Here is a 27,845-nt window from a genome sequence, read left to right as displayed (position 1 = left end):
TAGTGCAGATCCTTTGGTGCTGGCTCTGAGTGTGTGACTCTCACATCTGTTAGTGCAGCACCTTCAGTGCTGGCTCTGCGTGTGTGACTCTCCTCTGTTAGTGCAGATCCTTCAGTGCTGGCTCTGAGTGTGTGACTCTCCTCTGTCAGTGCAGGACCTTTGGTGCTGGCTCTGAGTGTGTGACTCTCCTCTGTTAGTGCAGATCCTTCGGTGCTGGCTCTGAGTGTGTGACTCTCCTCTGTTATTACAGATCCTTCAGTGCTGGCTCTGAGTGTGTGACTCTCTCCTCTGTTTGTGCAGATCCTTCAGTGCTGGCTCTGAGTGTGTGACTCTCCTCTGTTAGTGCAGATCCTTCGGTGCTGGCTCTAAGTGTGTGACTCTCCTCTTTTAGTGCAGATCCTTCAGTGCTGGCTCTGAGTGTGTGATTCTCCTCTGTCAGTGCAGGACCTTTGGTGCTGGCTCTGAGTGTGTGACTCTCCTCTGTTAGTGCAGATCCTTTGGTGCTGGCTCTGAGTGTGTGACTCTCACCTCTGTTAGTGCAGCACCTTCAGTGCTGGCTCTGAGTGTGTGACTCTCCTCTGTTAGTGCAGATCCTTCAGTGCTGGCTATGAGTGTGTGACTCTCCTCTGTCAGTGCAGGACCTTTGGTGCTGGCTCTGAGTGTGTGATTCTCCTCTGTCAGTGCAGGACCTTTGGTGCTGGCTCTGAGTGTGTGACTCTCCTCTGTTAGTGCAGATCCTTTGGTGCTGGCTCTGAGTGTGTGACTCTCACCTCTGTTAGTGCAGCACCTTCAGTGCTGGCTCTGAGTGTGTGACTCTCACCTCTGTTAGTGCAGATCCTTCGGTGCTGGCTCTAAGTGTGTGACTCTCCTCTTTTAGTGCAGATCCTTCAGTGCTGGCTCTGAGTGTGTGATTCTCCTCTGTCAGTGCAGGACCTTTGGTGCTGGCTCTGAGTGTGTGACTCTCCTCTGTTAGTGCAGATCCTTTGGTGCTGGCTCTGAGTGTGTGACTCTCACCTCTGTTAGTGCAGCACCTTCAGTGCTGGCTCTGAGTGTGTGACTCTCCTCTGTTAGTGCAGATCCTTCAGTGCTGGCTATGAGTGTGTGACTCTCCTCTGTCAGTGCAGGACCTTTGGTGCTGGCTCTGAGTGTGTGGCTCTCCTCTGTTAGTGCAGATCCTTTGGTGCTGGCTCTGAGTGTGTGACTCTCCTCTGTTATTACAGATCCTTCAGTGCTGGCTCTGGGTGTGTGACTCTCTCCTCTGTTAGTGCAGATCTTTTGGTGCTGGCTCTGAGTGCGTGACTCTCTCCTCTGTTAGTGCAGATCCTTCGGTACTGGCTCTGAGTGTGTGACTCTCCTCTGTTAGTGCAGATCCTTCAGTGCTGGTTCTGTGTGTGTGTGTGTGACTCTTCTCTGTTAGTGCTGGTCCTGCTGTGCTTGCTCTCAGTGCGTGACTCTCTCCACTGTTAGTGATGGTCCTGCTCTGCTGGCTGTGGGTGTGGGATTCTTTCTGCACTGGTATTGCTGGTCCTGAGATCCCGTTCGCTCATCTGTGCTCTGGCAGTGCTGGTCCTGCTGTGCTTGCTCTCAGTGCGTGACTCTCTCCACTGTTAGTGATGGTCCTGCTCTGCTGGCTGTGGGTGTGGGATTCTTTCTGCACTGGTATTGCTGGTCCTGAGATCCCGTTCGCTCATCTGTGCTCTGGCAGTGCTGGCCTAGCTGTGCGTGCTTCGCTCTGTGGTAAGTTCTTTTCTGCTGAGGCAGTGCTGGTCCCTCTGTGTTGGTTGTGAGTACGGGGATCCTCCTCCACGGATACTGCTGGTGCAGTGTGTGACGCGTGGGATTCTGATCTTGCAGTGCTGGTTATGCTGCAGCAAGCTGTATTTACTTTACCTCTGCTTTGGCAATGCTGGTCCAGCAGTACTGGCTCTGGTTATATATTTCTCCTTCTCTGGCACTGCTAGTCCTACTGCGCATGCTAGGAGTGTGACTTGTCAGTGCTCTTGCCCTTCTGTGCTGACTCTGTCTGAGTCTGTCCCCAGCTGATCGTGCTTTTCCTTCTGTTTGATTCTTGCATGTGTGAGACACTCCTCTGGAAATGCTGGTGCTGCTGTGCTGGCTCAGTGGGTTGGACTCTCCTCCTGTGAGGGTACTGCTCCTGTTCCTCTGTGTGGGACTCTTTCCTCCACGTGCTGTCTTGGGGCTGCTGTGCTGGCTTTGTGTGTTGGTCTCCCCTCTTCCAGTAGTGCAGATCCTGCCTCTATCTGGACACTTATCCAGTGCAAACACAAACCCTGCTGCAGGATTCTCAGTGACAGCCCTGCTGTGCTGGCTGCTGCAGGATTCTCAGTGCAAACACAAGCCCTGCTGTGCTGGCTGCTGCAGGAGTCTCAGTGCCATCCTGCTGTGCTGGCTGCTGCAGGTGTCTCAGTGGCAGCCCTGCCGTGCTGGCTGCTGCAGGATTCTCAGTGCAAACACAAACCCTGCTGTGCTGGCTGCTGCAGGAGTCTCAGTACAAGCCCTGCTGTGCTGGCTGCTGCAGGATTCTCAGTGCCAGCCCTGCCGTGCTGGTTGCTGCAGGATTCTCAGGGCCAGCCCTGCCGTGCTGGTTGCTGCAGGATTCCCAGTAGAAGCCCTGCTGTGCTGGCTGCTGCAGGTGTCTCAGTGCCAGCCCTGCTGTGCTGGCTGCTGCAGGATTCCCAGTAGAAGCCCTGCTGTGCTGGCTGCTGCAGAATTCTCCTATGGGGAAAAGGAAAATCATGCTTCCCTGTGCGCCATTCTTTCAGTGCTGTTGAAGAACTCCCTCCCTACCACTGACTGTCATCTCTCTGTTTTAGTCACCGACGTTTCACGCGGTCTTTCCCTCCCTTTCCTTCTGTCATCATAGCATTGTTCTCTTAGTCACTCTTTTCTTTTTTATTGTCCTCCCCCTCATACTTAAGTCTGGTTCTGTTTTCTATTGCATCACTCCCAATGTGCTCCTCGGGCTTTTTTTGTATTTATTGCGCCTTGGCTTTCTCTTGTTTCCTCTTCACCTGTCTCATTTCCATCCCCACTGATTTTGACTAACCTTTTCTATTTTTCTGCTTTTGTCTTTTCGGGTTTCGTTATATCTCTCGTTCCCTCCTTTTCTCTCGTCTCTTTTTACCTTGCTGTTATTTGCTCCCATTTCGTTTTCTTCCTCTCTTCCCCTTTTTTCAATGCCATTTCCTCGTCTTCTGTTCTCGTCTTTTCCCCTCTTTTTCTTTCCGTCTGCCTCATGTAATGATTTTCTTTGTGCTGTTTTTAATCTGTTTTTCTTTTATTCATTATCTTTTCATTATTTATTTCATTCTCTTTTTTCCACACAGGCCCTTTACTACTCTTATCGTTACCCTCTTTTTTCTCTCTCTCATTTTGTTAGTATTACCGTCTTTTTCCCCTCTTTAGCTCCAGACCTCTCACATTTCGCCATCTCCTTCTTATTCTGCTCTTTTGTATTTCTCTTCTCTCCTAATCGTCCAATCTGTACTTTCACTTTGCTCCTTTTTTAGGTCGAGCGCGCAAGCGCTCTTGCCTGTTGTGATCTCTGTGGGCTTTTAACCACGCCCATCACTATCACTCGTTCATGGGCTTGCCTTTCAAAAATCATTTGTTATCATTGGTAAATGCTTTTCGTTTGTCTCTCCTTGTTTTCTCTTCCTATATAACTGTTATCTCTTACTCTTCTTTATGTTATCTCTTCAACGTGTATTCAGTGTTTCCTGACATCCTGTGGTAATATGTATTTACACTAGGAATTAGAATGTGGCATGGAATTAGAATATAGAATGTAGTAATGCGGAGTGAGCGCGAGGACATCGGACGGTTGGTGAGAGTTGTTGCTCTGCCCTGTCGGTGCCGCTTTTATTCTGCATTACTGGAATAAATGGAATAAATGCTCCATACTTGTGCCTCCTTTTTCCTGGAACTTAACATTGGCGACAAGGTGCAGAAACGTTTTCCACTGTCAAGCGGCACCGAGTACAGCTGCAGGTAGAACGCTGTTTCCTCTATCGATGACAGATCTGCACGGAGGAACGTCGTCTCTACGACCTGCTGAAAACGGATCAGGGATTCATTTTCCTTTGCCGAAATTGAGGAAGCACTGCGTTCATTTATAAGTATTCAGTTGCTTATTTGCAACTGTGATCCTACGTGTGTGTAACAGCTAGAACGCATTTGAAAAAACTACGGCCATCTTGAGGTAAATTTAGCCACTGAACTGGTGCCTGTCATCTGGTACGTGTCCAAGGAAGCAGCGTCGGCCATCTTGAAGTAAATTTTTCAGCTTAATACTATTACACTGCAACTGTATGCCAACTCATACTGGATATTATCTGGGCACGTGCATTTTTAGATGGATTCTGAGTCATACATTACCGTTTCTACTCGCTATGGATATTTTAACATTTTGGTCTAACTTTAAAGAATATTTTTTTATATTGATATTTAAAGTGTTAATGTTTTGATTCACATTGAAATATCTTATATATATATATATATATATGATTGTTTTTTCAATTTTTTTGTCATTTTATACATAACGTTAGTATGTCGAACATCCATCCACCACCATTTTTTCTGGCTGAACTTGGTGAACCTCCTATTCAATGGGAACTATGGATAGACTCATTCGAAGCTTACGTGTAAGTTTTAGAAGACCAAGAATGTCCTCCTGAAAGACAATTAGCGTTACTGAAACATAGATTGGGCGCTATCGGATTGAGAGAATTTAAGAACCTGCCACCAATTGAGAACGCTGGAAACGTTGACGTGTATGAACTTGCTAAGAAGCAACTTCAGGAACATTATAGCAGAAAGATAAATGTAGTATTGGAACGCTAAATTTTTTATTCCAGATCACTACAGGATGAAGAATCAATCGACCAATTTGTAGCTGCTCTTAGAGGTTTAGCTGTTACTTGCAATTATGAACAAATGTCCTACGACCAAGTTTTGCGGGATCAGATTTTAATGAAAACAAAATATCGAAAAATTCAAGAGAAATTATGGTCGTGTGGTAGTGACTTATCCTTGAACCACGCAATTGATGTAGCGCGTACAATGGAAGTATCTGAAAAATGTATACAAACCGTGAGGAAGAATATGAATGATGCTGAGCATGGTGTGGTTGACGTTAGTGCTATAACTAAAGACTCAAAAAGTGTTGAGAAGAGAATTGAATGGAAGAAAAGTACTACAAATCATTGTTATAGATGTGGTGCTGCCAACCACTTGGCAAACTCTAAGAAGTGTCCATCACTTAATAAGTGTTGCAATTTGTGTAAGAAAATAGGACACTTTAGTAAAGTGTGTAAGAGTATGAAGGGGGTCAGTTATATTTCTAGGCAAGAAGATCATGATTGTGTGGGAGTGCATGAAGTGGTATTGAGTGTTTTACCCGATGATGATGGAAATTCTCAGGATCGGTCTGCTGGATTACCCACTTGCGACTTGCGCATTGATGGCATGGTGGTTACCACCATGGTTGACTCATGTGCGTGGTTTACAATCATGTGTTTGAGTAAATTTAGGAACTTGTGGCCTGGCAGGAAGTTAATACCTTCTGATGTAAATCCCGGAAGTTATACTGGCCACAAAATTCCCATTGTTGGTTATGTCAACGTACACATTGAGTTTGGGCAAAACCAGTGCAAAGGTAAGCTATACCTAGCTGAAAGAGGCCAAACAATACTAGGATGGCCACACATAAAGGAATTAGGGATCAAAATTGATCCTACGAGATCTTATCCCGTGTGTGCAGTGTTGGAGTATGATTTACTGGGAGAGCTGCAGTACGACAAATTAGACGAGTGGTTTCCTACAGTGTTTTCGAAATCTTTAGGTAAATTGGAAGGATTTAAACACAAAATTATACTACAAGAAAACGCAAGCCCCGTGAGGCATAGATTACGCAATGTTCCGGTACATTATAGACCTAAGTTAAAAGAATTGTTGAAAGATTTGTGCAACAAAAATATAATCGAGCCGATTGAGAGCTCTGATTGGATATCTCCGGTAGTTTTATCTCTTAATAGAAATGGTGATCTCAGATTGTGCGTTGACTTAAGATCCTTGAATGAAGTGATCTGGGTTTATACTTTTCCATTACCAAATTTGCAAGAATTGGTTTCTTCTGTGTGCCAAGCATCTATTTTTTCCACCATCGATTTATCTAGTGCATACCACCAGATTGAACTGGATGAATGTTCAAAGAATTATACGGCATTTGTAACGACGGAAGGTGTGTTCCAGTATAAAAGGATGCCCTTTGGTCTTGCCAGCGCATCTGCAGTCTTCCAAAGAGAGATGAGTAAGAGTTTCTGTGACATGAGTAATAGCAGGGTGTTCCAGGATGACATTTTGATATATGGTAAGGATAAGTTGGAGCACAACAAAGTTCTCAAGCATGTTTTAACACTGCTTGGCAAAAATGGCTTAACTGTAAGGAAAGATAAGTGCAGATTTGGCCAGCCTCAAGTGGAATACTCAGGACATGTCATTTCCTCTGAAGGCATTCGTCCCAAAGTGAGTCATGTAAAAGTTATAGTAGACGCTCCTACACCAGAATTGATGTCATTTTTGGGTCTCACCGAATTTTATTCACGGTTCATAGAAAACTATGCAACCAAAGTGGAGAATTTGAGAAAAACGTTAAAGAAAAATGTTCAATTTGTATGTGGGTAAGAACAATCACAATGTTTTGATTGCATCAAACAAGAAATTGTGAACTGCCCATGTTTGAATCCATTTGTAACAAAGGCTGATTGTATGATTGTGGTTGATGCAAGTAATAATGGCATTGGGGCTCTTTTATCGCAGAAAAATAATGGTGAGAAGTGGATTGTAGCTTATGCCTTGCGCACTTTATCACAATCTGAGAGAAATTACTCAGTGATTGAGAAAGAACTGTTAGCGACTTCATGGGCTGTAGAAAGATTTGGAATGTATGTGTGGGGAAGGAAATTTAAATTGCGCACAGACCATAAACCTTTAGTAAATATCTTACAAGCTGATGGTGGGCGCAGTTTGTCTCCAAGATTGGCAAGACTTGCTTCCAAATTGCAAATGTATGTCTTTGAAATAGAATATACACCCAGTAGAGACAACTGTATTGATGATGGATTGTCTAGATTACCTATAGAAGACGCACATGGGGACTTGAAATGTAATATTGCATATACGTATGCAGATGTAGTTTCTGGTTCCGAGATGAATAGTGAGACAGAACAAACTGTATTAACTGAACAAATATGGGAAGGAGAAATGATGAAAGACAACGAAATGCAATTGATAAAAAAAATACATAAGCAATGGGTGGCCTAGTGAGCGATCTTTGAGGGGTGAGAGTGCAGTGTTGTGGAAATTACAGAATGAACTTAGTTTAGAAAACGGTATAATCATGCGCGGTGAAAGAATAATTCCCCCGAAAGGAGTACGTGATATTATAGTGCAAAGAAGTCATGTTGGACATAGTGGGATGTCCCGGAATAAACGGCAAGTTAAGGAATTTTTCTGGTGGCCAGGTGTGGACGTAATGGTAACAACACAAAAGGATGATGGACGGAGTGCTGAACAATGCAAACACTCACCCCCAGTCACAGATCTGGGTTTAATCCATTGTTCTTTTGCTCACAATACCACCCCAGCTTGGACCCAGCCATATGCAAATCAGTCTTGCCCCTGTTCCCTCATGGGAACAGTCCAGCCCGAACTGCCAAGCCAGGTCCTCCCTGGACCGGAAACAAGCATCCTTGGACCGGTTTCAGGGTTTCACCCTTCATCAGCCAGGCTAGCTTGAATCCAGTGGCACAGTGAGCAAGGGACCCACGTCTGGGCATACCCTTCCCATTTAGGGCAACTTTAACAACACAAAAGGATGATGGACGGAGTGCTGAACAATGCAAACACTCACCCCCAGTCACAGATCTGGGTTTAATCCATCGTTCTTTTGCTCACAATGCCACCCCAGCTTGGACCCAGCCATATGCAAGTCAGTCTTGCCCCTGTTCCCTCATGGGAACAGTCCAGCCCGAACTGCCAAGCCAGGTCCTCCCTGGACCGGAAACAAGCATCCTGGGACCGGTTTCAGGGTTTCACCCTTCATCAGCCAGGCTAGCTTGAATCCAGTGGCACAGTGAGCAAGGGACCCACGTCTGGGTATACCCTTCCCATTTAGGGCAACTTTAACAACACAAAAGGATGATGGACGGAGTGCTGAACAATGCAAACACTCACCCCCAGTCACAGATCTGGGTTTAATCCATCGTTCTTTTGCTCACAATACCACCCCATCTTGGACCCAGCCATATGCAAATCAGTCTTGCCCCTGTTCCCTCATGGGAACAGTCCAGCCCGAACTGCCAAGCCAGGTCCTCCCTGGACCGGGAACAAGCATCCTGGGACCGGTTTCAGGGTTTCACCCTTCATCAGCCAGGCTAGCTTGAATCCAGTGGCACAGTGAGCAAGGGACCCACGTCTGGGCATACCCTTCCCATTTAGGGCAACTTTAACAACACAAAAGGATGATGGACAGAGTGCTGAACAATGCAAACACTCACCCCCAGTCACAGATCTGGGTTTAATCCATCGTTCTTTTGCTCACAATGCCACCCCAGCTTGGACCCAGCCATATGCAAATCAGTCTTGCCCCTGTTCCCTCATGGGAACAGTCCAGCCTGAACTGCCAAGCCAGGTCCTCCCTGGACCGGAAACACGCATCCTGGGACCGGTTTCAGGGTTTCACCCTTCATCAGCCAGGCTAGCTTGAATCCAGTGGCACAGTGAGCAAGGGACCCACGTCTGGGCATACCCTTCCCATTTAGGGCAACTTTAACAACACAAAAGGATGATGGACGGAGTGCTGAACAATGCAAACACTCACCCCCAGTCACAGATCTGGGTTTAATCCATCGTTCTTTTGCTCACAATGCCACCCCAGCTTGGACCCAACCATATGCAAATCAGTCTTGCCCCTGTTCCCTCATGGGAACAGTCCAGCCCGAACTGCCAAGCCAGGTCCTCCCTGGACCGGAAACAAGCATCCTGGGACCGGTTTCAGGGTTTCACCCTTCATCAGCCAGGCTAGCTTGAATCCAGTGGCACAGTGGCACACCCTTCCCCGTAATGGTAGACAGATTTGTGCGAAACTGTGCTGTTTGTGCCCAAAGTGACAAGAGTGCCAAACCCTGTTCTGCACCATTATTGTCGGTTGAACCGCCTGATAGGCCTTGGAGGAAGTTGGCTATTGATTTCATTGGTCCGTTCTCCACTTTGCCAGCAAGAGAAGCTTATGCTGTTGTTTTGATGGATTATTTTTCCCAATGGCCAGAGGATGAGTTTGAAAGCAAAATTTCCACTGAAGTTGTCATAGTTTTTGGAAAAGTTTTTGCCAGAGAAGGGGTCCCATAGACATTGGTATCTGATAACGGTGTACAGTTTACTTCTGCAAAGATGGCAGCATTTCTGGAAAGAAACTATATTAAGCATGTCAGAGTAGCTTTGTATAATTTTTCCTCGAATGGATTGGTTGAACGATATAACAGAGTTGTTAAAGAAACTATACAACTAGCTTTAAAGTCTGGAATTCCGTGGAAGGAAGTAGTACGAAAGATGCTTTCTTCCTACAGGGTATCTCCTCATTCTGTGACAGGGAAAATGCCTTTTGAACTGTTAAGGGGAAGGAAGCCTTCGATCGGTTTGGTTCCTTGGTGGTTGATGGAAAGGAATCGTGGGAAATTCAAGGTAGTTTGTGATGAGGAGATGAGGAACAAGGTGCTAGAATTTCAATCCCAGGCTAAGCGGTGCCATAATGTTAGATCTAGTATTGGTGGATTGAAAGTGGGACAAAGTGTCCGAGTCAAGATACTTGGATTTGTGGAAAAAGGGAAATCCCAATGGTCCAAACCACGGAAGATTGTAAGGGTTTTGAAGAATGCTGTAAAACTGGATGATGGCAAAGTATGGAATGTAAGGCGTGTGTCTATATGTAGGCGAGATCTGAATGTTGTGATGTGAGATGCGGAGTGCAGGGAAGAATGCAGCGGATATCTATTTGGAAGTGATTCTGCTAATGTGGATGAGACTGGTTGTCATGATGCCTATGCCAGTGTGAGTGAAGCGCCGCGCCGAAGCGAGAGGGACAGAAAGATGCCTACATATTTAAAGGACTATGGGGGTCATTCCGACCCCGGCGGGCCCGGGATGCGGGAGCACCGCCAACAGGCTGGCGGTGCCCCGCAGGGCATTCTGACCGCGGCGGTTTGGCCGCGGTTAGACCAGGAAAACCGGCGGTCTCCCGCCGGTTTTCCGCTGCCCTGGGAATCCCCCATGGCGGCGCAGCTTGCTGCGCCGCCATGGGGGATTCCGACCCCCTCACCGCCATCCTGTTCCTGGCGGTTCCGACCGCCAGGAACAGGATGGCGGTGAGGGGTGTCGTGGGGCCCCTGGGGGCCCCTGCAGTGCCCATGCCAATGGCATGGGCACTGCAGGGCCCCCGTAAGAGGGCCCCACTTTGAATTCCAGTGTCTGCTTTGCAGACACTGGAATTCGCGACGGGTGCCACTGCACCCGTCGCACATCCTCCACTCCGCCAGCTCCATTCGGAGCCGGCTTCCTCGTGGGGAGGGGTTTCCCGCTGGGCTGGCGGGCGGCCTTCTGGCGGTCGCCCGCCAGCCCAGCGGGAAAGCCAGAATGGCCTCCGCGGTCTTTCAACCGCGGAGCGGCCATATGGCGGCTCCCTCCAGGCGGGCGGCTCCCGCCGCCCGCCGGGGGCAGAATGACCCCCTATGTGATCCACAAGTGAAATGTAGTTCATTGTAAGTTTCATTTTTTCTCTTATTACGCGTTATTTATTGTATGGTTTAATAATCCAAATGTATTCGGGTTTTGTGCACTGTTCGGGTTAGCTTCGTTATGTATATATATATATATATATATATATATATATATATATATATATTTATTTTTTGTTATTGTACTTTTCTTTGTTGGGAGAGGGATGTGTGGTAATGTGTATTTACACTAGGAATTAGAATGTGGCATGTAATTAGAATATAGAATGTTGTAATGCAGAGTGAGCGCGAGGACATCGGACGGTTGGTGATAGTTGTTGCTCTGCCCTGTCGGTGCCGCTTGTGTTCTGCATTACAGGAATACACTCTTTATCAGCTCCTTACTTGTGCCTCCTTTTTCCTGGAACTTAACACATCCTTTATTTAATGTTCTGTTTGAAGCCCGGAACACGTGAATAGGGCTGAATTTCAGAGTGTTTCAAGAAAGCCTTGAGAGGACCACAAGAACATTTTAGGTGTAGCCTGCAGGTTCCACAACCTCAATTCTGCAGCATGACACTGAATGGATTTGATTTTGTTATTATTTCTGATTTGGTCTAATAAGGCTTCTAGTGTTAGTATAAGAAGCGGCGGCAGAGACTGTGGCTGTACATTGGTCCCGATTACCAGTTGCAAGGTTTTGGCAGGATCTAAACTCTGCACCCATAATAACTGGTAGTGTGCGGTAACACCCACCAATATGGTGCAATTACAAGTTAAACTAAACAAATCCGGAATAACTGCAAGGCTTCTGATTTACTGAGTGTTATTTAAAAGAGTAATCCCTTTCCCCTGAGGTTTAACATGCGTATTTACCACCGGCTCTGAACCGTAATCCTGGCCCCTCGATATACCCAGGGACTGCTCTTCTGTTAGGGCGGAGGAGCGTCACACCCCCCCCCCCCCCCACCCACCACCAACAGCAGAAGCTGCAAAACCTTTCACAATGAAAGGATAATAAACTGTTTATTATCCTTTGGTTGTGAAAGGGGCTAGGCATTGGGGGTGATGGGCAGTGAGGGGAGTGCACTCTGCACTCCCCTCAGAGCACATGTGTGTTTGGCTGGCCGTCTCGGGACGGCCAAACACACATGCGCACAGGGCTCTCTCCAGCACAGCAACACAGTGGCCGGGCTGGAAAGAGCCTGCACAGGCTCCCAGTCAGCCTGGGAGTACCCTGGCTCGGCAATCCCAGCCAATCCTGACACTGCTGTGAGCAGCGTCAGGATTGGCCTCAGGGCAGGCAGGGAGCCTGTGCCTGACTGCAGCAGCAGAGCCGTGGAGAAGGTAAGTGCTTTTTTAAAATTTACTTAATTTAATGTTTATTCCGCCCCCCAACAACACCCCCACCTGCGCCGCCTGCCCTTTCCGCACCACGTGAGCGGTGACTGGATATAACTCTGTAAAAAAAAATGTTGTCTAGAGAGTTTCATTTTTGATTTGTATTTTTGGATAAAGATAAGAGAGGTAGAATAGTGGCAAAATTAGATAATTCTAATGCTCTATTTTGTGGTATTATTGTCGAGCAGTAGGCTTATCAGAGGGTAGTGTTACGCATTTGTTGTACACACAAAGGAAATAAATGAGGAACACACACTCAAAGACAGTTCCAGGCCAATAGGTTTTTATATATAAAAAAATATATTGTTTTAGTTTATTTTAAGAACCACATGTTCAAGATTTGAAGTAAATACATAAAATGCAAAGTACTCCACACAGGTAAGTTAGGAACTCTGAATAAAAGCAATATCATATACAGTCTTTGTTAAAATGGCAATAAGCTATTTTAAAAGTGGACACAGTGCAAAAATCAACAGTTCCTGGGAGAGGTAAGTAAAGATTAGTTAGTGAGGTAAGTAAGACACTTACAAGTCTCAGTTCCTGGGCATAGGCAGCCCATCGTTGGGGGTTCAAGGCAACCCCAAAGTTACCACACCAGCACCTCAGGGCTGGTCAGGTGCAGAGGTCAAAGAGGTGCCCAAAACAAATAGGCACCTATGGAGAACAGGGGTGCTCCGGTTCCAGTCTGCCAGCAGGTAAGTACCCGTGTCCTCGGGGGGCAGACCAGGGGGGTTTTGTAGAGCACTGGGGGGGACACAAGTAGGCACACAAAACACACCCTCAGCGGCACAGGTGTGGCCGGGTGCAGTGCGCAAAGCAGGTTTTGGGTTTTAGATAGGAAACAATGGAGGGACCTGGGGGTCACTCTAGCAGTGCAGGCAGACACGGGGTCTTCTCGGGACAGACACCACCTGCGCTAGGCAGGGGGTAGCCTGGGGGCCACTCCTGCACTGAGGTTCGGTTCCTTCAGGTCCTGGGGGCTTCTGGTCAGTGCTTGGTCCAGGCGTCGGGTCCCTTGTTACAGGCAGTCGCGGTCAGGGGGAGCCTGTAGAAAAGTTGCAAGTTTGTTGCAGATTGTTGAGCAGAGCCGCTGTTCACTGGAGGTTCTTGGTCCTGGGGGTCAGGACAGTCCTCTGAGGCTTCAGGGGTCGCTGTTCCCTGTTGGATGCGTCGCTGGTTGCAGGTTTTCGACTCTGGAGACAGGCCGTTAGGGCTGGGGCAAATGCAGTTGCCGTCGTCTCTGCAGGCTTGTAGGTCAGCAGTCCTTCTTGTTTAGTTCAGGTTGCAGGAATCTGATTTCCTGGGTTCTGGGATGCCCCTAAATCCTAGATTTAGGGGTGTGTTTAGGTCTGGGAGGGCAGTTGCCAATGGCTACTGTCCTGGAGGGTGCCTACACCCTCTTTGTGCCTCCTTCCTGTGGGGAGGGGGCACATCCCCAATCCTATTGGGGGAATCCTCCAAAACTAAGATGGAGGATTTCTAAAGGCAGGGGTCACCTCAGCTCAGGACACCTTAGGGGCTGTCCTGACTGGTGGGTGACTCCTCCTTGTTTTTCTCATTATCTCCTCCAGCCTTGCCGCCAAAAGTGGGGGCAGTGGCCGGAGGGGCAGGCATCTCCACTAGCTGGGATACCCTGGGGCACTGTAACAAAAGGGGTGAGCCTTTGACGCTCACCGCAAGGTGTTACAGTTCCTGCAGAGGGAGGTGTGAAGCACCTCCACCCAGTACAGGCTTTGTTCCTGGCCACAGTGTGACAAAGGCACTCTCCCCATGTGGCCAGCAACTTGTCTGGTTTGTGGCAGGCTGGCAGGAACTGGTCAGCCTACACTAGAAGTCAGATTGGTATTCAGGGGGCATCTCTAAGATGCCCTCTGGGTGCATGCTACAATAAATTGCACACTGTCATCATTGTGCATTTATTGTGCTGAGAAGTTTGATATCAAACTTCCCAGATTTCAGTGTAGCCATTATTGAACTGTGGAGTTTGTGTTTGACAAACTCCCAGAGTAATACTCTTATGGCTACCCTGGACTTACAATGTCTACGGTTTTGCTCAGATGCTGTAGGGCAGAGGTCTTCAAACTGGGGGGTGGGCCCCCCTAGGGGGGGTCTCAAGTGATCACAGGGGGGGCACCAGACGTTGCCCAAAAGAAGCAATACACACAAAATAGGCCTTTGTTTTAAGCAGAAGCATGTTATTGCATCTTTAAAAAGATAACAGTACTTAACTGCAATGTTTAAATAGGTCTATACATATTTAAACATTGCCATCTTTATACACTAATTGTGCAAAATTCTGAGGAGGGGGCCCAATGATTTTTATTTTTCAGCTGGGGGGGCGCGGCATTAAAACGTTTGGAGACCCCTGCTGTAGGGGCATAGTGCTCATGCACATATGACCTCACCTGTGGTATAGTGCACCCTGCCTTAGGGCTGTAAGGCCTGCTAGAGGAGTGACTTACCTATGCCACAGGCAGTGTGAGATTGGCATGGCACTCTGAGGGGAGTGTCGTGTCGGCTTAGTCATTTTCTCCACATTAGTACACACAAGCTGTGAGGCAGTGTGCATGTGCTGAGTGAGGGGTCCCCAGGGTGGCATAAGACATGCTGCAGCCCTTAGAGACCTTCCCTGGCATCAGGGCCCTTGGTACCAGGGGTACCAGTTACAAGGGACTTATCTGAGTGCCAGGGCTGTGCCAGTTGTGGAGCAAAGGTACAGTTTAGGGAAAGAACACTGGTGCTGGGGCCTGGTTAGCAGGGTCCCAGCACACTTTCAATCAAAACTTAGCATCAGCAAAGGCAAAAAGTTACGGGGTAACAATGCCAAGGAGGCATTTCCTTACATGTATACACCAATGTTTATGATCTGAATGTGAAAAAAAAACATAAGGTTTATCACTCCTGTTTTAGAAACATTTTCATAGTTCACTTTATTTATTTGTTTCGGCAATCGCTCATGGCACATTTGCAGAATGTTGAACAATTGAAAAGAGCATGTTGATAGGGACATCTTTTTGAAGCACAGGTTTTGCAAGTATATGTATGTGTAAGTTCTGTGCGTAGAGGCTTCAGAAACTTCGTAAGTTTTAGCACCCAATCAATATCTTCCCAACCAAATTCACACGGATCTTTCTCTATATATGCATGATCCAAAACATTTACACATCTTCTGATCAAGTAGAATGTTTTTTTAATGTGTTCACACACAGAATAAGATGTCGGTGGAAGGTCACTTAGCGGGACTGATCTCTTGAACTCACTGTACCGAAGATCGTCAGATGTGTGACAGAACTCATTTTCCACACATGCACAAGGTATTTTTCTACATATTTAAAGTCACATTCCTCTTCTGTATCAGCAAATCCTTTTAGAATGTTCACAGGTTTAGCAGTTAACTCTCCAAACTTTGTTCCAATTTTTTTCATAGTGTCATCTCCCATAAGGATGTGTGCCTTGATAAGAACACTGGGCATCTCTGTGTCAAGTTTCTTGTACAGATTATGAAACCGGATTAAGTGTCTTTTCTCACCTGTTCCATAACGTAGCCATAGCTCTGACAATCCTTGACTTATGGACATTGCAACAAATTTAAGTAGCACAATAATAACATCTTTGTCATTTGACAGCACAGTGACTCGATTGGAACCATTTTAATTAGCCCACTCAACATTTGGCACAACACGAAGGTCAGCTTCCTTCAATTTTCTGTTAAGTTCTTGATCAAAATGGCCCCTGCCTTTTGAATATATCTCTGCAGGCACCAACTCCTTATTGACAATCATTCCACTTCCAGTAATTGGTCCATGGACCGCCAGACTGTGGTGCTCAGACTTCTGGCGTCAGGGGCGGTCCGGCTGCTATGTTATGACCGTAGCGGAGATGCCACGGTCCGAACGCTGGCACTACCAGGTTGCTGACGACCTGGCGGTGCCGACAGTCTCAATCCGCCAGGGCACTACTGCAAGCATGGCTGCCTTTGGATTACCACCTACGTTTCCGCCAGCCTTTGCATGGCGGTCCCACCACCATGCAAAGGCTGGCGGAAAGGGGGTGCTGGGGGCCCCATGGGGGTCCCTGCACTGTCCATGTACTTGGCATGGGCAGTGCAGAGGCCCCCATGAACAGCCCATCACGCTTCTCACTGCCCGAATTACTGGCAGTGAAAAGCACAACGGGTCCCTTTGCACCCGACGCACTGCAGCATTGCCGCCGGCTCTATTATGAGCCGGCATCAATGTTGTGGTGTGTTTCCCGTTGGGTCAGAAAGCGGAAACGCTGTTTCTGCCAGCTGACCCAGCAGGAAACTCTTAATAGGTATTACAGAGGGATGGCCACCTATGCGGTCATCCTGACATGGGACTTTGGCGGACCGGCGGGAGAGTGAGGGCCTGAGTTATTAATGTATAATGCTTCATTAAACAGGCTCTTTTCTTTTTTATTTTAAGATTCTGATCTCTGCAACTTGTTCTGTCTTTTGGATGTTCTTTTTTCTCTCCTTGTATTTGGGTTTTTTGTTCCTTCTCAAAATAGGAGCCATTTTTTGCTATGGACTGCTTTTTATTAAAAAAAAAAAACTTCTCCTTTAAACAGTTTCTTATTATTAGGGTTTTCCGACCTTTTCTTTGTCTTATCTTGAGTTTCTTGTGTGGCCTTTAGAACCACTAGCTAGTTCCTAGCTTTTTGTACTCCTTACCTAATAGGTTAAATGATGCAAATTTGGCCAAAACCATCACAAAAGACAAACAAAACACTATTGTTTATCTAGGCATATTTTCCTTTTGTACCTGCATGTGCCTTCCACTACATTTTCACTTGTTATTGAGGTAGGCTTTCCGGCTTTCAGTTTCTCTTCATTGGGAATTCTAGTGGATTATTCCTACAATCGTTCCTGCTCCCAGCTCCATTCTTTGTACCCTTTCATTTAATTTGCCATGTAAGTACATTTTTCTTATGTTTCTCAACTCCCTGCTTAATCTACAAGTTCTGAAATCCCAGTATGCAGTAGTCCAGTCCCATCCCATGTCAAAAATTGGCATGAATGGGGATATGTGTGTGTCTCAATATGGTTTGATTGTAGCAAATGAAAGGTTAATGGTGGGCCTTTTTTACACACCTCGCTGTTCTTCGGACAAATGGCAAAGGTTTGCTGAAGAGAGATTTCATACTTTAGACATGACCTATATATAATGGAGTGGTCTGTGCTCAGTTATTGCAAGCAATTGTAAATCTGTCTTGTTCTTGTCTTGTGAGAAACCATGAATGAACTGGCCTAAAAAATGTGTTTGTCTACCTGATCTGAGCCTATTCCTGCTGTACCTGGTCAAAGAGGAGAAGTTTACTAAGAAATTATTCTATGCATACTGTTCGGTATAGGGACTTTAGTGACTGCAAATTTTGCTGCTGTAAGAAGGTGCAGCTTCATCAACTGCAGCGTGCCTTGGGTCATTTGCATGTGCAGTTCACAACAGGAGCTGTGTTGTTCATGTGTGTGGGATTTTGTATTTGTTTGAGGATACATCTTTGTTTTTTTAACCAGTGCAGGGACTGTTTTCCTGCTGGGCATTTGTGAGAGTTGCAGAAGGCACTCTACCTTGGTATTCTGTGCTGTGTGCATTCTTATAGTGCATTTTATATCTTGGGGGAAAGATCAAGTGCATCTCAATATGTTTTCTTTAAATGTGGTCACACTGTTTTCTACAGTTGATGTTGCCAAGTATCAAACCTTGTTTCCAAACCATAAGTTCCAGGATGTATTTTGCCTGAAGGTAGTAGAAATGAAAATTGTACTTGGTGATCCTGGGGCTTGATCTATGCCAGTGTGAAGTCTCAGAATAGGTTCATGCAACTGTTTTTGCTGAAACTGCACCATCACCAACACACATTAAGAAATTACTAGCTGTACTATCTACAGCTTATACACCGATTCAAGTTTTTGACTTACTTGATGCACTAAAAGCATCACCCTTTCACCTAAACCAGCTCATAGACTTCTTTGCATTGTACACAGGCACTGAACATGTTTGTGATATGAATCCTGGTCCTCTGTATGGAAAGAAATGCTTTTTAGACATTCAAAATGAAAAACGAAGAACAGGAGTCTTAGGTGTTATGTTTTAAGGGAGGACACTAATTCTGGAGGCATCCACACATATGCACAGTGTTATATGATGCCACATATAGCACTGTGCATATGCATGCCACTGTGATGTCTGAGCTTTCAGAAAGTTAAGTTTTCTCCCGCTCTCAATGAAGATTGATGGAATAATGGAAGTGCTCCTTGCCCTAGACTGAGTCACTGCTCAAAGTGCAGCTGAGATTCTGCTGGCCACTGCACAACAATACACAGAGAACAGTGAGGTGCAGCCATCTGTTGTGATCCATGCTTCCAAAACAGGAGTGGGAGTTGGGAGTAGCTCCTATGGGTCTATTGACTTCCCAGATGTTCACAAGGGCATAGTAAGTGGCTTAGCATGACCCATGTGAGTCATAGTGGGAGTATTCATTACAGAAAAATGCTTATAGGTTTGGGCTGATGTTAGGTCACCAAAGCAGTAAAAGTGCAGCAATGTCCAGTGTTTTCCATTTTCTAATGAAAAATAATTATTCCCTTTGGTCATGTTTTATCAGTTAAAATCAGTTTTAACTGAAAACCAGAAACCCTACGTATTTTCTTCCCCACTCTGGGCCACCCACTCCCAACCAGCTGGTGTGATCACCCCATAAGCAGGCCCCTACTTGGGTTAGCCACACTCCTATGGGAGCATGGCAGAAGCAGAGTATTGGTCTGGTCCCTGTGTTGAGGGGTGTTGAAGGGTACTCATCAGTGAGGTGGCGCCTTCATAAGGGTTTCTTCCATTCCGCTCTCATTTCTGGGTTTGGATCCTGTGGCATCTCTCCTGTGCTGGATCACGTCTGTCCTTCTGCTTTTCTCCTGCTCTCTCCTCATTGCTCTCATTCCAGCTTCTTCTTTTGCTGTCTATCTGCAACTGTATACTCAATGCGGAAGAGTATTTTGTCTCTTTATATTGCTTTATCCTTTCTCTCTAGGTTCTGTCTCTTTCTAATCTTTAGTTTTCTTTTTTCTTTTGAAGGGTCCTCCGGTGTGGTTTCTCCGATGGTAGCCGGAATTCATCCTCTCCCTAGGTAACTCTACTTCTTTTTTACAGAGCGACAGCGTGCAGTTTTGCAGGAAGCGGACCTCCAGCTAAGACTAGATGGAAAGGAATGATAGGGCCTGTTAGGAAGAGGGCAATTTTATACCTATGTGCATAACTCAGTAAGAATAGGTAGGTGACAATGCAGCAGGCATTCCATTACCCTCATCTTTCTAAACCCTACCTCCGTCCTGCCTTTTTGCTCACTGACTGACTTACTTATTGCACTTGGCATGTGCCCAATACCACAGGAGGTCTTATGATATGTGCTTTCCACAGCCTTAAAAGAAGCATGTGAGTGTATCATCAGAGCCTGGGAATTGCGGAGTTTGAGAGTGAGTTAATTGTAAAAATTAAGACCTTAAATAGTAAAAGTCTCCGACTGCCGTCCATTTCTGTCTTGGGCCCACTAAAATATCATGGTCTAAGCTTCTGAGGTTTTTAGTGGAGATTTATGTCTCAATTCTTTTTACTGTATGTCTGGATCCAAATTAATGGAGGCAAATAAAAACAAGCAATGGCCAAGCCTAAAGATTGGTCTTTTCCAATGTGTGCTGATAGGGCATGTGCACGCAATACAAATGTCAAATCCACTCACTTTAACAGCGTTTGCTTGCTCGGTAGCACAATAATTTTGACCAGGATATTCTGACATACAACCAAATAGCTGCCAAAGGGGCTTTCTGGAGGTTACTGATTTGGTAAGTTGAGAGCCCTGCGTATTGCAAATTACTTCTGTCTAAGGTGATGGTAAAACAAATCTACTAGTGTTTTGTGTTCTTTGGAGAGAAGAGGACGAATCCTTGTTGAGTTGAGTGAATGGAAGCAGCTGTTGCTCTCACTCTGGCATTAAAGGAAGCATCAACATCAAAGAACACACCTAGGTTTAGAAAACTGGGCGAGGAATACTTTGCGGACATAACTGGGATCAATAGGATTGTAACCCTGATCAGACCTTAAATATAACGAGCTCAGTCTTATTAAATTGTAGGCTTTCTTAGTAGTTTATATAGGATATTTTGTAGTCATTTCAGAGAGGTATTTTTAAACTTGGTATTACGTTGTGTGCCATGTGGGGCAGGACCCCAGTGCTCATAATGTATGCCCTGTATGTATTCCCTGTGTGGTGCCTAACTGTATCACTGAGGCTCTGATAAACAGAACCTCAGTGTTTATGCTGTCTCTGCTTTCTAAAATTGTCACTACAGGCTAGTGACTAATTTTACCAATTCTCATTAGCTCACTGGAACACCCATATAATTCCCTTGTATATGGTACCTAGGTACCCAGGGTATTGGGGTTCCAGGAGATCCCTATGGGCTGCAGCATTTCTTTTGCCACCCATAGGGAGCTCAGACAATTCTTACACAGGACTGCCACTGCAACCTGAGTGAAATAACGTCCACGTTATTTCACAGCCATTTTTCACTGCACATAAGTAACTTATAAGTCACCTGTATGTCTAATCCTCACTTGGTGAAGGTTAGGTGCCAAGTTACTTAGTGTGTGGGCACCCTGGCACTAGCCAAGGTGCCCCCACATTGTTCAGGGCAAATTCCCCGAACTTTGTGAGTGCGGGGACACCATTACACGAGTGCACTACACATAGGTCACTACCTATGTGTAGGGTTACATTGGTAACTCCAAACATGGCCATGTAACATGTCTAAGATCATGGACTTGTCACCCCAATACCATTCTGGTATTGGGGGGACAATTCCATGATCCCCCTGCCAACCCCTCAGACAGGTTTCTGCCCCTCTGGGGTCTGGGCAGCCCAGGAAGGCAGAACAAAGGATTTCCTCTGAGAGAAGATGTTACACCCTCTCCCTTTGGAAATAGGTGTGAAGGGCTGGGGAGGAGTAGCCTCCCCAGCCTCTGGAAATGCTTTGATGGGCACAGATGGTGCCCATCTCTGCATAAGCCAGTCTACACCGGTTCAGGGATCCCCCAGCCCTGCTCTGGTGCGAAACTGGGCAAAGGAATGGGGAGTGACCACTCCCCTGACCAGTACCTCCCAGGGGAGGTGCCCAGAGCTCCTCCAGTGTGTCCCAGACCTCTGCCATCTTGGATTCAGAGGTGTTGGGGCACATTGGACTGCTCTGAGTGGCCAGTGCCAGCAGGTGACCTCAGAGACCCCTCCTGATAGGTGCTTACCTCTTTCAGTAGCCAAGCCTCCTTTCTTAGTAGCCAAACCTCCTTTTCTGGCTATTTAGGGTCTCTCCTCTGGGCTATTCCTCAGATACCGAATGCAAGAGCTCACCAGAGTTCCTCTGCACTTCCCTCTTTGACTTCTGTCAAGGATCGACCGCTGACTGCTCCAGGACACCTGCAAAACCGCAACAAAGTAGCAAGAAGACTACCAGCAACATTGTAGCGCCTCATCCTGCCGGCTTTCTCGACTGTTTCCTGGTGGTGCATGCTCTGAGGGCTATCTGCCTTCACCCTGCACTGGAAGCCAAGAAGAAATCTCCTGTGAGTCGACGGAATCTTCCCCCTGCCAACGCAGGCACCAAACTTCTGCATCACCAGTCCTCTGGGTCCCCTCTCATCCTGATGAGCGTGGTCCCTGGAACACAGGAGCTGGGTCCAAGTGTCTCCCACAGTCCAGTGGCCCTTCTGTCCAAATTTGGTGGTGGTAAGTCCTTGCCTCCCCATGCCAGACAGCAAACCTGTGTACTGCGTGATCTGCAGCTGCTCCGGCTTCTGTGCACTTTTCCAGGACTTCCTTTGTGCATATCCTATCCTGGGTCCCCAGCACTCCGTCCTGCATTGCCCAACTCGCTGAGTTGGACTCCGACGTCGTGGGACCCTCCTTTGTGACTCTGAGTCGACCACTGTCCTCAGATCTTCTAAGTGCCTATTCTGGTACTTCTGTGGGTACTCTCTGAGTTGCTGAGCACCCCCTCTGTCTCCTCCACCAAGGGCCAACATCCTGGTCCTTCCTGGTCCCCAGCAGCACCCAAAATCCTCAACCGCGACTCTTGCAGCTAGCAAGGCTTGTTTGCGGTATTTCTGCCTCAAAACACTTCTGCAACCTCCAGCACGCCGTGGGACATCTTCCATCCAAAGGAGAAGTTCCTAGCCCTTTTCGTTGTTGCAGAATCTTCGGCTTCTTCCACCCAGAGGCAGCCCTTTTGCACCTTCATCCAGGGTTTAGTGGGCTTCTGTCCCCCCTGGACACTTTCGTGACTCTTGGACTTGGTCCCCTTCGTTTACAGGTCCTCAGGTCTAGGAATCTGTCTTCATTGTTTTGCTGGTGCTTGTGGTTCTTGCAGAATCCCCTATCACGACTATTGTGTCTTTCTGGGGTAGTAGGGTAACTTTACTCCTACTTTTCAGGGTCTTGGGGTGGGGTATTTTGGACACCCTTACTGTTTTCTCACAGTCCCAGTGACCCTCTACAATCTCCCATAGGCTGGGGGTCCATTCGTGATTCGCATTCCACTTTTGGAGTATATGGTTTGTGTTGCCCCTAGGCCTATGTCTACCCATTGCATCCTATTGCGATTCTACATTGTTTGCTCTACTTTTCTTACTGTTACTTGCCTGTTTTTGGTTTGTGTACATATAATTTGTGTATATTACTTACCTCCTAAGTGAGGGCATTCTCTGAGATACTTTTGGCATATTGTCACTAAAATAAAGTACCTTTATTTTTAGTAACTCTGAGTATTGTGTTTTCTTGTGATATTGTGCTATATAAGTGGTATAGTAGGAGCTTTGCATGTCTCCTAGTTCAGCCTAAGCTGCTTTGCCATAGCTACCTTCTATCAGCTTAAGCTGCTAGAAACACCTCTATTCTACTAATAAGGGATAACTGGACCTGGCACAGAGTGCAAGTACCACAAGGTACCCACTATAAGCCAGCCTCCTACAACAGGTTCAGCAGATATCCATTGCCAGGAAGATAGAGCTATGGCGGAGAGTCATGGACAAGGTGAACTCTGTGGGAACCTATCCATGCACAAGGACCAACATTAGAAAGAGATGGAACGACCTACGGGGGAAGGTACGTGCAATTGCATCCAAGCACCACATTGCCATCATGAAGACTGGCGGTGGACCCCCGCCTCCTCCCCCACAGTTGACTGCATGGGAGGGGAAAGTCTTGGCTATCCTGCATCCCGAGGGCCTCACTGGAATCACTGGAAGGCTGGACACTTGTAAGTCACCATTACTTCCCCACCACCACCTGCATGGCATGTCTCCCCATCATCCTATCTCCCTTCACCCCACACCATCCCATACAGAGAACCCCACCCCCATAACCATCCTCAACAATTAACCCCTGCATGCCCTACTCACTGAAGGCACACCCCTCCAAGGTCAGCATTCACACACATCAGTAATGTATGGGCAGCATGTAGCACTACCAATCCCACAATGCATCACCATACACAAACCAAAGGTGGATAAACCACACCCATCCCATAGGGAAACCCAGAATTGCTGAAAATGTATCTGGGAATGAATGTAACAAATATCATACATGTTCACAGGTACCCCAGCCAATGTCAGCTGGTAGCATGTGCCATGTCAACCGAGTCCTCCACCAGAAGAAGGCCCCAGTGATGATAGCAAATCTGGATGTCTGGATCTGGAAGATCTCCCTGGCCCATCTGGTACCACTGGTCAGTCAGACACCAGAGGGAACACCCAGTCCACCCCAGAGCACCTCACATCGGACTCCACTACCACAGCAGCCACCCAATGTCCCCAAACCTCTGTCCTCAGGACACGTCAATCAACAGTATGCCCACCTGTACAGGGATCCGAGTCAACACCTCACAGGCAAGATGAAGAAGGCCCTGGTGTCAGTGGGAGTGGGCACATAGTTCAGGGGACACAGGCACAGGGTGCCAGGGCCAGTGGGAGAATATCTGTGTGCCAAGGGGTTGGCCAACCAAGGGAACTGACTGCCAGGAAGGCACAGTCACATGTCCTGGGAGCATACCAGAAATCCCAGGACAGGATGGGCCAGGTACCAGCTTGCAGGAGAACCAGAAGCTGCAGGGGGAACACCACCAGGAGGTCATTCAGCAGTTGCAGGCCTTCAATGCCACCATGGCCTCCATTGCAGGGGTGCTCAGTGATATGGCTACCATCATGCATGAGTACACAACACACCAGTGGGCCCCTTCCTCTAGCCAGTGTACTGACCAGCCCTCCATATCTGCTGCAGCTAGTGGGCAGGAGGACCTGCCACAGGACTCACAGACCACCAGCACCCCTCCTTCTGCAACAGAAGAACTATCCCGCAAATGTTCCTTGAGACCCAGACAGCCACCAGAGACTGTAGCCAAGACCCAAACCACTGCCAGGAAGTGAGACTCTCCTACATATCTCCCTGGCTTGTCACTGAGACACCCTGTTTACTTTGGACTTCTATTGCTCCTTTTCCTATGTCCCCATGGATACTGGACCTGTGATATAAACTAACTGGGCCACTACACTGAAGATTTCGTCCATCATCACCCACTGTATTGCACTATCCCTTCCTTTTTGTCAAATCAATAAACACACTTAAACACAACTGAATGATTTGTGCTTTAATTTCAACAATATGCAATGTTTTGACCTTTATTATCCTGTGCAAATCTAACGTAAAGTGTGAATCCATCCAATGGACAGTCAACTTGGGATACACATAACCAGTGTAAGAGCATGCCACAAGTCACCATCCGCCAAACTGTGTGAAAGCAGTCTGTAGGCATTAGGCATTGCATGAGTACACAGTAGTGACCACACCAAGATCTGTAAAAAGGGAAACCATTAGTGACATTCAAATGAGAAGTTAATGAAGTAGAGCAACATGAGCCCCTGTAACATAACAGCCTACATTCAGCTGATCACAACAACTCAGAAATTTGCACCGCAATTGATTCCAAACACCAGAAGTGAGGAGAAACAACTCATTTCAGGCCCTCACACAAGATACCACAGTATTAGCTATGCCATATTGTCAGTAGATCAATTCCTCCTCTGGACCACCTATTCTGGGCCAAACTGTCAGGGACAATGAAGTGACAGAGCGGTTGTGTAAGCACATTGTAACTCACATAACATTCCCAGCAACAAATGCCAAGTACTGCATGGAATGAGGACACAGTTTGATATGGGCATGTATTTGAAAATGCAACACAGCTGATACATTGCATAGGCTAAATAAGCGTTGTCACTATCATCATACCACTGGCACGACTGACTACAGATTGAACAGTGTCAGGTTAATAAATGCACACATTTGTGCTTGGTACATCATAGCTGCCACACAGCTCTTAATTGTAATGGTGGTGTGAACAGAAGTACAGCCTTATCTGAGTGTCATTGGAAGTACTGGTGTATTAGATGTGTCCTGTTATCTGCATCCTCTTCCTCACCATCTTCATCACTGTCTTCAGTGTCCTCTGCTGCCACAGGGGCATTGTCTCCCCCCTCCTCCTGCAGCAATGGCACATGCCAACTGAGGGCCAAATTCTGAAGCATGCAGTAGGCCATGACTATCTGATAGACCTTTCCAGGGTAGTAGAGTAGAGATCCTCCAGAAATATGGAGGCACCTGTATCTGGCTTTCAGTAGACCAAAAGTTTGTTTGATGACTCTTCTGATCTGTCTATGTGCCTCATTGTATCAATTCTCTGCTCCTGGCCTAGGATTCCTCACTGGTGTCAATAGCCTGGATAGGTTTGGGTAGCCGGAGTCACCTAGAAATAGTGAGAAACACACATTAATTGTGTGCAATAACACAGAGGACAACTCCAGGTGTCATACAGTGACATACATAGTGTGAAACTTCAAGCTCAACAATGAACCAGACTCTCTCTTTCTGTAGTTGTGCCATAATCTGTGGGACCTGCTGTTCCTCAATACGTAGGTATCATGCAAAGATCCTGGAAACTTGGCAGTAACGTGGGAAATATACTGATCAGCAAGGCACAACATCTGCGCATTTATAGAATGGTAATTCTTCCTATTTCTGTACACCTGCTCATTTGTCCTGGGAGGGACCAAAGCAATATGGGTCCAGTCAATGGCCCCAGTCACATGTGGAATGTGTCCCATTTTGTAGAAAGCAGCCTTCGCAGTGGGCAAATCATCACTTTGGGGGAATGAGATATAGCTGCGCATGTGTTTCAGCAAGGCGGTCAAGACTCTACTCAGCACATTAGAAAACATTGGCTGTGACATACCGGCAGCCAAGCCCACAGTCACCTGAAATGATCCACTGGCCAGGAAGTGGAGCACTGGCAGCACCTGTACTGTAGGAGAAATTGCAGTAGGACTACGAATAGCAGGAATGAGAACTGGCTCCAATTGTGCACACAGTTCAATGATTGTGGCCCTGTCCAGACAATAACGCGTTCCTCCAGTGTAGCCAAGTCGACTAGGGGTCTGTACACGGATGCATTCCTCCTCCTCCTCTGCTGTTGCTGGTATTTAATCAAACCAAACATCAAAAGTATGTGACAGCAGGAAGGATAGACACACAACATCACAGTAAACAGAGCTGTCTCAACGAATGATTGGAATCTGCACTGGTGTACTCTACATGCAAATGGACTTCTGAAACCATACATTCTTATTCATTTGCCATAGTTTCTCACAGATGTAGTCAAAGTTGTGTGATGTGATTTGCAGCATCACATTTTACGTGTTCTGTCAACTACTCTTCTGCAAGCAGTGCACTGGTATGAGATCTCACTGAAGAGCCAGAGTCTCCCACCAAACCAAAGTATATAGACAGCTTGGAATTGCCTTTGTGTGTACCATCCACACCTATCACACATATTTAATTGACTGCCATGAGTACTATCATCAGGAAATGGCACCCGCCTGCACGCAGGGACAGGTGGAAGTGACCTCACTCCGCCAGAGTTTGACGTCATGTTGGAGGGTGGTCTGAACCGCCGTGGAACTCCTCATTGGTTAACAATTAAGTCTATGGAGCACAGGGGCCAATGATGATCACCACTGGTGATGACGGTGTTTACCAGTGCAGACGTGACTGCCATTTTCAGAACCCCATGTCACTTGACTCCTGACTCTCACCCTATCAACACCTCCACTGCATGTGCTGCTGTGTCCTGTGTCTGGAACCCACAATGGCCCATGCTACAGGGGATAGGGCCGCGGCCTTCACATCTGAAGAACTGGAGAAGCTTGTGGATAGGGTCCTACCATTGCATGAACAGTTGTATGGGCCTCCAGATCAACAGGCACCTTTTGGTTATTTTGGATGCAGCATGGCTGTATGTAGATGTATTTGTGTGCAGACAGTGTGTCCTTTAGGGAGTGCTTTTTTTGCTGCATGCAATATGTACGCAGAGGTACGGGTTATGTGTAAGATCAATGTAGTATGTAGTCCATTGCTGTAACACAATGTAGTGTGTAGTTAATGGTGTTCTTCTGTCTGTTTCCTTTGTAGGTCGGCGCCCATTAGAAGAAAGAGTCATGGCGTGCCATTGCCCAGGATGTGTGGACCCTGGGGGTCCATAGC

The 27,845-nt window shown here is 46.9% G+C and overlaps 2 long non-coding RNA genes across 2 annotated transcripts in view; both read left to right on the top strand.

The window, feature by feature from the left end:
- The window catches only part of LOC138267602 (uncharacterized), a 178,126-nt gene that overhangs the window by 4,575 nt on the left and 145,706 nt on the right, over window positions 1–27,845 (top strand). The window lies entirely within an intron of this gene.
- LOC138267601 (uncharacterized) lies at window positions 1,663–27,845 on the top strand. The gene is made up of 3 exons (XR_011199832.1): window positions 1,663–1,737; window positions 19,283–19,334; window positions 27,774–27,845. It is a non-coding gene; the product is annotated as an uncharacterized lncRNA (long non-coding RNA).

Source organism: Pleurodeles waltl, chromosome 12, assembly GCF_031143425.1.
Source record: "Pleurodeles waltl isolate 20211129_DDA chromosome 12, aPleWal1.hap1.20221129, whole genome shotgun sequence".
NCBI lineage: Eukaryota > Metazoa > Chordata > Amphibia > Caudata > Salamandridae > Pleurodeles > Pleurodeles waltl.
Note: the sequence above shows the minus strand (reverse complement) of the source record. Positions and strands in the feature narration are given on the sequence as shown.